The sequence below is a fragment of the Otolemur garnettii genome, unplaced genomic scaffold, assembly GCF_000181295.1.
Source record: "Otolemur garnettii isolate 467f Iridium unplaced genomic scaffold, OtoGar3 scaffold00048, whole genome shotgun sequence".
In the NCBI taxonomy this organism is placed as follows: Eukaryota; Metazoa; Chordata; class Mammalia; order Primates; family Galagidae; genus Otolemur; species Otolemur garnettii.
The window spans coordinates 3630596-3642755 of NW_003852443.1; positions in this window are offsets into that span (position 1 = coordinate 3630596).

The window sequence follows — 12160 nt, forward strand, 5'->3', positions numbered from 1 at the left end:
TAACAGTTTGGACCAAACATGTCTAACTCTGGAATGTTTTATTTTCAAGAAAAATATTCAGCCTGTAATTTTGGCCTACAAGTAACAAAATATGATAAATTAGCAATCTAAAATCAGGAATTTAGGCATAGAGGGTCATCATCTCAATTCTGGTTTAAGTGCACCCTGCTCCCCCTGACTTCTTTCTCTTAATGATTTGAGATGGCTGAACAAATTCTTGGTGAAGATGCATCTTGATCAGCCTCTTACATGAAGTCCACAAACCTGGCCAAATGGGTGATCTGGAGGTGAAACTACTGGGTATGTAACTTTGGTGATTGCCTTGTCAGTATGGTGGTCTATGGCTGAGTCACCCTCACTATGGCTGATAGTGCCCTGTATTGGTCAAAGGCTCAATGGCTGAGTCTTGATATTTGGCCAAACTGAAGATTAATTATCATCATAGAATATGCTTTTAGAATACACAAACATGATATGGTTCAAAAATTATTATTTTATTAAAGCATTGTGTTTTAAAAATTTAATGGCATGCAGAATCGTTAATTTCTCAGTATTGTTAGCTGCTAAATTGCTCCCAGATTCTTTAAACTACAAATTTAAGATGCTAAGTATAGAGTGGGGAGCAGTCCATGATGAGGTTGCTACCAAACATTATATATGGTTTTTCTCCATTCGTAACTGATTAAAACTATTTCCTCTTTAACTCCTGGATTTGAAGATTTGGTGGACAGTGGTGATAAATTTCATTAAAGCATTCTCACAAACTGAAACTTTGTGCACTACTAAATGTTTTCTGAATGTTTTCAGAAACCTAAGACATACTGCCCATGTTTGTTTTCTTTATTTCTAATGGCTTTTTTTAAACATGCACTTACTGCATCACAATTATTTGAGGAAAAGACATCATCCCTAAGCCTTGTGCTATGATCTGAATTCTTCTGTCCTCCCACCCCCCAAATTCATATGTTGAAATCTAATCAGTGTGACAGTATTAGGGCATGGGGCTTTGGGGAGGTGATTTAGGTCATAAGGGTGGAGCCCTTATGAATGAAATTTGTGCCCTTATAAAAGAGGCCCCATCTGCCACTGGAGAATGCAAGGAGGTGAAGCAGGCCTTCACCAGACACCAAATATGTCAGCACCTTGATCTTGCTATAGTAGTCCAAATGGATTGATACTTTGGTTCTAAAAATGTGGCATTTGGATGATGTAACTGGCTCTCAAGATGACAGTATTGGTTGTGCATTTGTATATCTTTTTCTTATGATAAAGGCTGTCACTCTTGCCCAGGCTGGGATCCTGGGGTATAATCATAGTTCACTGCAGCCTTGAATTGCAAGAGACCTTCTTCCTTCAGCCTCCTGAGTAGCTGGGACCACAGATCCTTGCCACAGGCCCAGCTAATTTATTTTTTCAGAGATGGGATCTCGCTGTCTTGCCCAGATGGATCTTGAACTCGCTGGCCTCAAGGATCCTCCTCTCTCAGCCTACCAAGTTCCTGAGATTGCAGATGTGAGTCACTGCACTCAACTTTTGCATTAATTACATGCACACCAGTTTCAGAGTCTTCCCTTGAGTAGAAAGACAATCTCTAAAGCAAGTATGTGAGAATAATTGCATTCTCACATTTCTCAGAATAAAGGCACATTCATGCTTAAAACTGATGGATATAATTCAACATATAAAGCACATAATGGAGATTTTCACTCCAAATCATATGTAGAAAAATTATTATTTGAAAGACAATATCCAATTATTAGTAAGTTAGAGTGCCATACTAATTAGGTACAACCATAACCTGTATAATCACATGGTCATGGATTATAAACAAGTTGATGCCAGAAAGCACGATGACCTCGGCGGACAGTAACTGTTAGGTTTTGCAGAGGCTGAAGCTAAGGAGCAAGTAGTGCACAACTTCCCAGGTTGATGCTGAACTTGAGTTCTTTGCTAATTTTTACCTTCACCCAGAATGTACAAGGATCTTTGTGTGTAGCCTGAAGCAAGATGCAGCTGGCAGAACCTGCAATGAGAAGAAAGGGAAAATTTGACATAGATTTATAATAGGGGTTTTTATCCAAGCCAAAAATGCTGGCTAAGGTAGTAATGAGACCTAATGTCTATTGAGTTTATGACGTACCAGACACTAAGTTTTACCTAAGTGATTGAGTCCTCTAAATATTGTTCATTAAGTACCTACAATAACTCATTATGATAATTATCCTTGTTTACTGATGTGGAAACAGAAGCTCCGAAAAGGTAAAGTAATTTGACAGACCATAGCAGAGGTCAAGATTTAAACCTGGCCTCAGAGCTGTATTCTTACCATTGGACTGCCTTTCAGATCTCCCACATGTGAATGTGGACTTTTCTGTCCAATAGCATTTGAAACTGCTTTATGCTGATTGAACTACAGCTCAAGGGACAGAAAACAACACTGAGCACTCTTCATTGAAGCCACTTTCAATACTAGACATTTTCATGTCCCTTCAATGAATCTCCACTACCAAATTGGTAGGGATTGTTTTCTCAATTTTAATAAATGTAGCTTTAAGTCTCTTGTCTGAATGTCACAAAATTATTCAGTCAGAGTGCTGAGATAAAAATCTGTAGCTTTTGGATTTCTAGTCTATATTTTTTCCTGTTGTATTATGCTCCTTCTCAAAGCACTGAGAAATATTTCCTGGGTAAATATTTCCTGGGTAAATATTTCTTGGGCTTTGGGAACAGTATGCCCACTCTCTGTTGTTTCTGATCCTGAATGGTTTCTTTTATTTAGTGATTCTCCTCAGCTTAACCTCTAGTGAATTACATTTTTTTTCTGATGTAGCTATACCCACATATGTATGAGGTCAGGCAATTAAGTTCAGAATTCATCCTAGAAAAAGTGCTCATACTTCACTGTTGAATATCACTGTGGTCACGTGTAAAGTACTCCCCTTGGGAATCTATGCCCTGACACCAGCGCCTAGTCCACCCTTTAAAACACTTTTCCTACCATACGTTCGCGAATTTAGTTGTCAGAACTTTGTATGATGACAGCTCTGATGGCCATTCCAGAAAAAGTGTTCCAAAATTGCTTTAAAGGGTAGACTAGGTGCTGGCATCAGTGCATAGCTTCCCAAGGGGAGTACTTTGTAGGTGACCATAGTGATATTCAACAATGCGGTATGTAGCACTTTTTCTAGGATGAGTTTGCAAACTTACATGTTTAACTTCATAGAAGGTGGTATGTCACATATTTACCAGTTTTGAAAATACTGGGGTTTTTTTTTTTGAGACAGTCTCACTATGTCGCCCCTAGTAGAGTGCTGTGGTGTCACAGTTCACAGCCACCTCCAACTCTTGGGCTTAACAAATTCTCATGCCACAGCCTCCCAAGTAGCTGGGACTACAGGCGCCTGCCACAATGCTGGCTATTTTTTGTTGCTGTTGTTTAGCTGCTCTGGCCTTTGGTGTATGTGGCTGGTGCCATAACCACTGTGCTACGGGCGCAGAGCCAAAAGTACTTTTATTTTTAGCTCTCAAATGCAGTACTTAACTTTCTCTGTCAACAAAAATGATATTTCGAGTATTCTGTGAAGCTATTGAAGTGAGACCCTACTTTAAAATGTGCAACACCTGTCCTTGTACTAGATTTAGTATGGGAGGCTCTCTAAGTGTGATTAATTCAATCTTTTTGAAAGATGAACTTATTTTCAAGATAATAGCTAACCCCTGAATAAAGTCTTTTATAGGGTGGCGCCTGTGGCTCAGTGAGTAGGGCGCTGGCCCCATATACCAAGGGTGGCGCATTCAAACCCGGCCTCAGCCAAACTGCAACAATAACAAAAAAATAGTCGGGTATTGTGGTGGGCGCTGTAGTCCCAGCTACTTGGGAGACTGAGGCAAGGGAATTGCCTAAGCCCAAGAACTGGAGGTTACTGTGAGCTGTGACGCCACAGTACTCTACCAAAGGTGACAAAGTGAGACTCTGTGTCTTAAAAAAAAAAAAAAAGTTTTTTTATACAGCAATGATTGTAATAATGGGGCCTTTTAGTCTTTTATAGATGGAGAGCTTATCTAGGTCAACCTAGATAACTTAAGAGTTAGGTAACTTAACCAAAGTCATGTGTGCTGATGTCTGGGGACTGGAATGATGACTGCTTGATTCTCAGCTTGTTCAGTGTTGCTCTTATATTTATGCAGTCATGGTCTTCATAATAATGAACAGTTGCTAGTTCCTGGTAGGATTCTGGGGGTGGATGTGAGTTGAAGTACAATGCCATGGCATCAAATAAATCTGGCATTTGAATCCAGTTCTGTTACTTACAGACAGATTACTTGACTTCTCTGAGTATGTTTTCCTAAGTGTAGAATAGGGATAATACCTGCTTCAAAGGGCTTTCATAAGCATGCAAGTAAATAAGATCATGCGTATAAATTGATGAGATGGAGGGGGTGTCACAGAATAGGCATTCAGTAAATGGTGGTTATTTCTCTAATACTATTAGGCTGTTTGGTTTCACTTCTTAGCAAGTTGCCTTCAAAGAGTCTATTATGATTTTTGCAAGTGGTATAATATCAGAGCTTCCATTCATGAGAATGTGACCTTTTTGTGTCAGTCTATTTCAGCTCTGGTATGGAAGTCTTTACATTATCATAAATAGGAAAGAGTAGTGGGCTTTTTAAATGTAACTTTAACAGAAAAGAGTGGTAAAATTAATTCTTAGACTGCCCTATATTGTGTATATGTTATGCTGTATTTCTGTGTACTATACACAACAAATATATAAGATGTAAAGCTTGTCTTTTCTAATGTCATTGCAGTACCCAGAGCAATTGCTCCTTGAGAGCCTCTGTGCTTTTCCGCATGCTGTTTCCTACCTCTAAAATAGAATTGTTCTCTAATTCTGACTAGCAAACTCCTGATCATATTGTAAACAGCAAGCTTAAACGCCGCTTCCCTGTTCCTTACCACATCATCCTGTTTCTTCTAAACCTTGTAAATGCCTTTATTATGGTACTTAATGATTCATAGTGTCACAGTCACACATCTCTTTTCTCCTTTGATTTGGGGATTGCCTTGAGGTCAGGGTTTATGTTTACTTCATCTCCTTTGATCAAATCCCCAAACCTGTATAAGCTCTCATAAACTGTACTTGAAGGTAGAAAAGGCTGGAAAGGTATTGCAGACCTGTGTTGGTAGAAATGCCCTTTGCTAAATGTTGAGAATAAGTGGTTGTATTTCTCTTTCTTCTCTTTGTTCCAGGGCATCATGAGGTTCAGGTAGATGGGAATTCCCAGCACCTGGTTTAGTGTCAGCTCAGTGGTGACAAAAGCAGCAGCTTCTGAGATTTCTCCCAGTGAGGCAGTTCATTCATGTGGGTGTTTGGGAAAGAAGATGCAGAATCTGAGTCTCTTTTTAAATAGGCCGGAGGGTGGGAACATCAGTGAGAGATCAAAAAGGTGTTTCATGTTTTAAGAAAATAATTTGGGGCAGCGCCTGTGGCTCACTGAGTAGGGTGCCAGCCAAACTGCAACAACAACAAAAAAAGAAAATAGCTGGGCGTTATGGTGGGTGCCTGTAGTCCCAGCTACCTGGGAAGCTGAGGCAAGAGAATCGCCTAAGCCCAAGAGCTGGAGGTTGCTGTGAGCTGTGATGCTGCAGCACTCTACTGAGGGTGACAAGTGTGACTCTGTCTCAAAAAAAAAGAAAAGAAAAGAATTTGTAGATCTGGAAATGTAAGTGAAATGCCAAAAGCAAAGAGGAGAGACCATCAGAGAAATTACAGAATGACTAGATGGGTCATTGTTATGCAATAAAGAAATGATCTTTTGTTCTTATGACTCACCTCTAGTGAGAGCCAGTACTTCATTTAAAAAGGCAGGAGCATTGAGACACTTAAACTGTAATCTTATCCATTTTCAGCAGTACCTCCTATACTTAAGCTGCTCTGATGATCTCATGTCACCAGCACAAGCATTAGTAAACCTTGAAATTTTATGCTATTAATACTAACTCTTCATCTCTTCTCAAGATAGCACTAGCATCTTCCTTGGCAGCTGATCACACAGTGAGGACCGACAAGTCTTAAAGGCTTCAGGACGACAGAACACCCTTGGAGAATGAATGCCTCTGCTGCCAGAGGTCACAGCACTCAGAAAGTGACAAGAGGAAGCAGCTGATGACTTCTGTAGTGAGTTCTGCCGTTCTTGTCACTTCCAAGCACAGGTCCAAGCGTTGCTGGAAGTGAATTAATATCATCCCTCTCTCATCTGAAGGATAGGTCGTGTAACTCAGAACTATACTCTCTTCAGCTGTCAACCCTCCAACCTGCTAGAAAAGCAAAGTCTGAATATTGCAACAGAATACTGCATTTGGAAAACGGATGTGTGGTATGTGGAGAAAAGCTTCTGAATCTCCCAAGCCGCCCTATGTGAAGCTATTCTAGAAATGCTGCTCTTTTTTTGCAGTTTTTGACCAGGGCCGGGTTTCAACCCACCACCTCCAGATACGGGGCCGGTGCCCTACTCATTTGAGGCACAGCCGCCGCCCCTCCTTGTACCTTTTGAAGTAGAGGTTCCTAAAAGTATATACAGAAGGTGAACCCTTAGAATGAATGTAATTGCCTCTCTGTTTGAGAGGGAGGAGACCTGGAGAGTACCTGTACTGGAGAGAATACCCCAGGTAGAGGTGCTTCCAGCATGCCCCAGCAACTGGCATGGTTGGAATCCCAGCTTAAATGATCACATCTGCTTTCACTTTTATTGCCCTTTACAAAATTTGACTTCTTTGCATGGAAAGGAAAGAGAAGGCAAGTAAATGCTCTTGTGGGTACCAGAGGGCCCCTCCACAAGAACAATCATTACTCGCTCTCAACGTTACACAGATGGCATCTCTGCCCATGGAATTCTGCAGCATCTGTCTAGACATCAGCCCTTTCCACCTCACAGCATATTTTCTGTGGGGGAAATTTATTAGAAAGGGATTTATTTCCTTGCTTTTGAGTCTTTGGATTAATAATAGAACTGGTCATGTCACTCTAAATGACTTCAGGGCCAGGCATGATGGCTCACGCCTATAATCCTAGCACTCTGGGAAGCCGAGGCCAGGTGGACTGCTAAGTTCAGGAGTTAAGACCAGCCCAAGCAAAATGAGACCCCCGTCTCTACTAAAAACAGAAAAAATTAGCTGGGCGTTGTGACTGGCCCATAATTCCAGCTACTCAGGAGGCTGAGGTGAGAGGATTGCTTGAGGTTGCTGTGAGCTATAACACCATGATACTTAACCCAGGGTGACAGAGTGAGACTCGGTCTAAAAAAAAAAACCAAAAAACCTACTTCAGCTCTAAAGGGATCAGAAAAGGAGAGAATATACTATTGTGGCACTTTTACAGTGTGGAATGTCCTCAGAGATGGTTATAGCGTGCAATGGGTGGTTATAGAGTGCAACACTAGACTCTGTTTTCTTTTTAACTGTTTAATTGATTTTTAAAGATAAACTTGCTAAGAGTTTTCATTTAAAAAGCAATGAATGAGTAGGAAAGTTAAATATAAGTTGTCAGCGTTAAATCTCATCCTGGCAGCAGATATGTATCTTTCCAGGGTGCAAAATCTCAGCAACTGTTATTTCATCTCCCTTCACTTTCTTTCCCCATATCACATAAATTATAAACTTAGAAATAATAATGTCATATTCTAGCATCAGTTTAACAAATAATAGTTCTTAATACATACTATGTGCTAGAAGATTCTGGGGAAAGAATGATAAAATACAAAACAAAGCTAACTAACTAAAAACACAGTTTACCTAGTCTTGTCTAGGGTTATAAGCCCTGCCCCCCACTTCATTTAAGGGAGATGGTGCTGATGGAACTTCCTTCTGCAGGTGCACACTCTGATCCCAACTTGTGACTTCTCCTCTGGGCTACAAGTGATTACAGAAGGGAAGAAACATGATACAATGGGAGTTAGTCCAATGACTTGTAAATCATGAGCTAGGTTTTATCAGATGTTTCTCACACAAATTAGAACTGAGGCTAAGGGTTGTAGTAGATGCGCTGAAAGTTTCATGAAGTAGGAGCTGAGCAGCCATTGTAGGGTTTTCTGTATTTGCAGGTTATGAGGGCACAGAGCATGAGAGAAACCCAGTCAGGGAAAAAGAATGGAGCAGATGACAAGGAGAACAAAAGAAGCATGAGACAATGAGGGGTAGAAAACAGCCAGGCTCTTTTCATTTGAATTAATTTGACTAGATATATATTTCTTGCAACCAAAAGGGCCTTGTGCACAGAAGGTCTTTGGTTAAGTTCATCTTCTGTGGCTATTACCTGAGACTGGGCAATTTATAAGGAAAAGTTTATTCTCACAGTTTTGGAGGCTAGGAAGTCTAACGTCCAGGGATTACATCTAGTGAGGGCCTTCTTGCCAGCGGGGAATCTCTGCAGGTCCTGAGGCAGCACATGCTGAGGGGTTTCCTGAGAGACAGCCACACAGTTTTTATAATAGGCTCATTTTTATGATAATGAACGCACTCTCTTGATAGCCCATTATCCATTAGGGTATGAATTTATTCATAGATTAATCCAGTCATAAGGTTAGAGCCCTTGTGACCCAATCACCTCCCAAGTATCCTACCTCTCAAGAGTACACTGGGGGCTCGGCGCCTATAGCTCAACCGGCTAAGGCGCCAGCCACGTACACCTAAGCTGTCGGGTTCGAATCCCCAGCCCGGACCCGCCAAACAACGATGATGGCTGCAACCAAAAAATAGCCGGGCGTTGTGGCGGGCGCCTGTGGTCCCAGCTACTTGGGAGGCGGAAGCAGGAGACTCGCTTGAGCCCAGGAGTTGGAGGTTGCTGTGAGCTGTAATGCCATGGCACTCTGCCCAGGGGGACAGCTTGAGGCTCTGTCTCAAAAAAAAAAAAAGAGTACACTGGGGATCAAGTTTCCAACACATAAACTTTTTTTTTTTTAAGAACCCAAAGCATCACTTTTGTTGTATATTTAAGGTTACAGTGACGACTCAGAGTAAATTTCCAATGTTTTCACACTTCACTGTGGCCATACCAACATACTAACTTCTGGAAAATACATTCACACAATAGCAGTCCTCAATAGATATTTGTTGAACGAATGAGTACACAGCGCATTGTGTCCTAAATGCTTAGTGTGTGCACTAACCAGATATGGTCCCTGACATCACAGAGTCTACAATATGGTGTCACAGAACTTACAGTATGCTGGAGGAGGCTAACTTGACATACTTGATCTTGATCAGAATACCAGTGTCAACACACCATATAATGCAAAGGCAGACAGTAAAACAAATAATGACCCTTCAACATGGTGGTGTCAAAACCCAACAGAAGGTCAGGTAAAGTTTCTATGTCATTCATCATAGCCAATGGGTAGGTGAATGCATTAGAAAATTAGTATGATGTCATTACTAAATAAATAAATTACACTTAACTATAATTCAACTTTGTCTGGATTTCCTTCCTTCCTTTCTGTTTCTTTCTTTTGACACCTGGCTAGAGTATTGTGCTAGTACACATAGTTTAATTTGGTACAAGGCATGCATATGTGTAACAGAAATGTTAGAGCACATATTTATACCAATGATTAAGAAGTAGCAAATTATTTTGTCAGGTTGCACTCTAACATTCAAATCTCATTTTTATTATGGCTAATTAGCCAAACATTTGGAATTCTGAACTCCACAAAATGGGAAAAAATGAATTAGTTTATTACAATAGATCATTGAACTTGTTAAATATACCTTTCCTAATTCAAACTCCCTTTTTCTGAGAAAAAATGCTTTTCTTGAATATTTAACTTTTACAGGTCATTGGAAAAGAGTACCATGCAACAGGATTATTATAATGTGCTGAAAGATAGCACTTGTTTCTCATTGACATGTAGAGAGCGCATGTGAAACCTCTTTGATCTGTGCTGGCTTTTTAGCTGAAAGGATTTAGAAATCTTTTTGGCACCGGCAAAAACAGAACTGTGGTGGCTGTTTATAGTTGGTTGATTTTTAGCAATGGATAAGAAAGTCTTTGTTAAAGGCAGTTTATTCCTACATAATGGGTAACATGGTTTCTTAAAGGAAAAGCATATTTTTTTCTCATATGAAAAAGCTCTCAAATTTTTGCAACATCCAAAGATATTTATAAGGGGCCTTCCTTTTCTTTTTCAGTCCATCCTGTTCAGAGGAACAGGATTGCATCCCTCTCAATCAAATTAAGTAGTTTTTTAGGCAAAAGGAATTTTTCATGATGTAATTAATACTGTAACCACTCAGCTGGACACCAGCTTTCAAGGGCTAAGTCCATTTGCTGATTTGTTCACATTTCTGCTCCAATTAAAAGAATTCAAAGACTTGAAGTGTCTGTTGTGAAAAGTGTATGAATAATGCAAAAGTCATTCTTAAGTGTCTTTCAGAAAGCCCCATCAGAAAATCAGTTATTGCTTTTCTTTTTTTCTTTTTTTTTTTAGTTATTGCTTTTCAATAAAATCATGAAAAACTTAAATTGAAAAAAAAAAAAACATCTCAAATTGAGTCAGTTATGAAAGAGTATATAGGGCAAGTTTCTCCTGAAATTTGTTTTGTTGTCTTTTAACAATTTCCGTCAACAGCAGTCTGTCTTTCTAATATACAAGAAGGTGTGATTCAGCACAAGCTTAAACAGCCGGGGGTAACGAAAAGAATGCTACAGAGTTAATTGATGACTTTGCCAGCTCCAAATCATGACAGCCATTCATAGACAACTCAACAATTTAAAGTTTGAAGTGATAGAATATGGGCTTATATTTTCATGATTTAAGGAATTATATTTCAATTTTTTCATACAGTCTGTTTATAACAGACTATATAAACATGTATTAACTGTATGTTAATAAAGTCATGAACTTATTGCCATTTGGGGGGGGAGGGCTTATTCATGTGTTGTTAACAGGCTAGCCTGTGAATTAACTCCCTTCCTATTTATTCTTGCAGACATAAATTTTGGCTAACATCTATCCCTGCGATAGCCAACACACTTTAGAATGCTTCAGCAAATCCACAATATGGCATGGTTCACTTTTAACATATTACACATGAAACAGGTGATGCTGTGTTGAATTTGAAGGATTACAGTTAAGAACACGGATAACTTGTTGCCAAGTGTCACTTAAAAATAGTGGCTTTATCACAGAGATTTTGCTGACAGAATATAGAATGAAAAGAAATGAAAGCATCTGAATCTGTTAATACTTTTTTAATCTATGCAACAAACCCTTCATGTTTTCCTGTCATGGAAGGTGCACTGTTTGTGTATACTCTCACCAAGTTTACCAATTCAGTCCAACTTCATGACATTTACCTTGAAAGCTGCTGAAGATTCCTGTTCCCCATGTTCTGTTCATAAGAGTGCTCAAAGAAAGTAACTCTTCATAGCACAGAAAATCTCTTGTTATGATCTAATGTGAATTAAATATAAAACCTGTGCCAAGTTGGTAGTATCTGCTGATTCACCCAGAGCAATTGGATAATATTTTTTTTTCCTTTTGAAGTAGTGCATGAAGCTGTTCTTTTAAGTTGAAGGAGTCAACTACTGATCATGCTACTGATCAGTTATGGTTCTTCATGAAGGAGGCAGTTATTTGTACTTTGAAATGCTATCAGGAATCTAAGCATTCCACAACTTTGATAATTCATTCTTTCACAATTTCTACATCACTGAATGGCTTCCCCTTCACCCCAGCTATATAAACTACTTTATAAGTTGTTTCAGTAGAAAAATTTATAGGTGTTAGACTGCTTAAAAGAATTGTCTTTGCTTTTGCTTTTTATCTTTTAATTTCTGCAATACAACCTTCCATGCCTCTCCCTCTAATTTAAAATATTTGTAGTCCTTAAAAGTGTTATAATGCTGATGAACTTTGAATTTCTTTAGTGTTGATATTGCATCATCACAAAGCAAACAAATCATTTTATGTTTTGTAGAAACAAAGGTAATATTGCAATTCCCTGTTGTTAGGACTGGGACCAGATGTCAAAATTGTGTTCCCAGGTTCTTGGTTCACAGTACTAAAAAAATGGTTTTATTGGTACCAAGTTGATAGAGTAAATGAACAGAGCAAGCACATGCCAGGAGGCAGAGTGCCAAAGTTTAAACAAGAACTTCTCCTG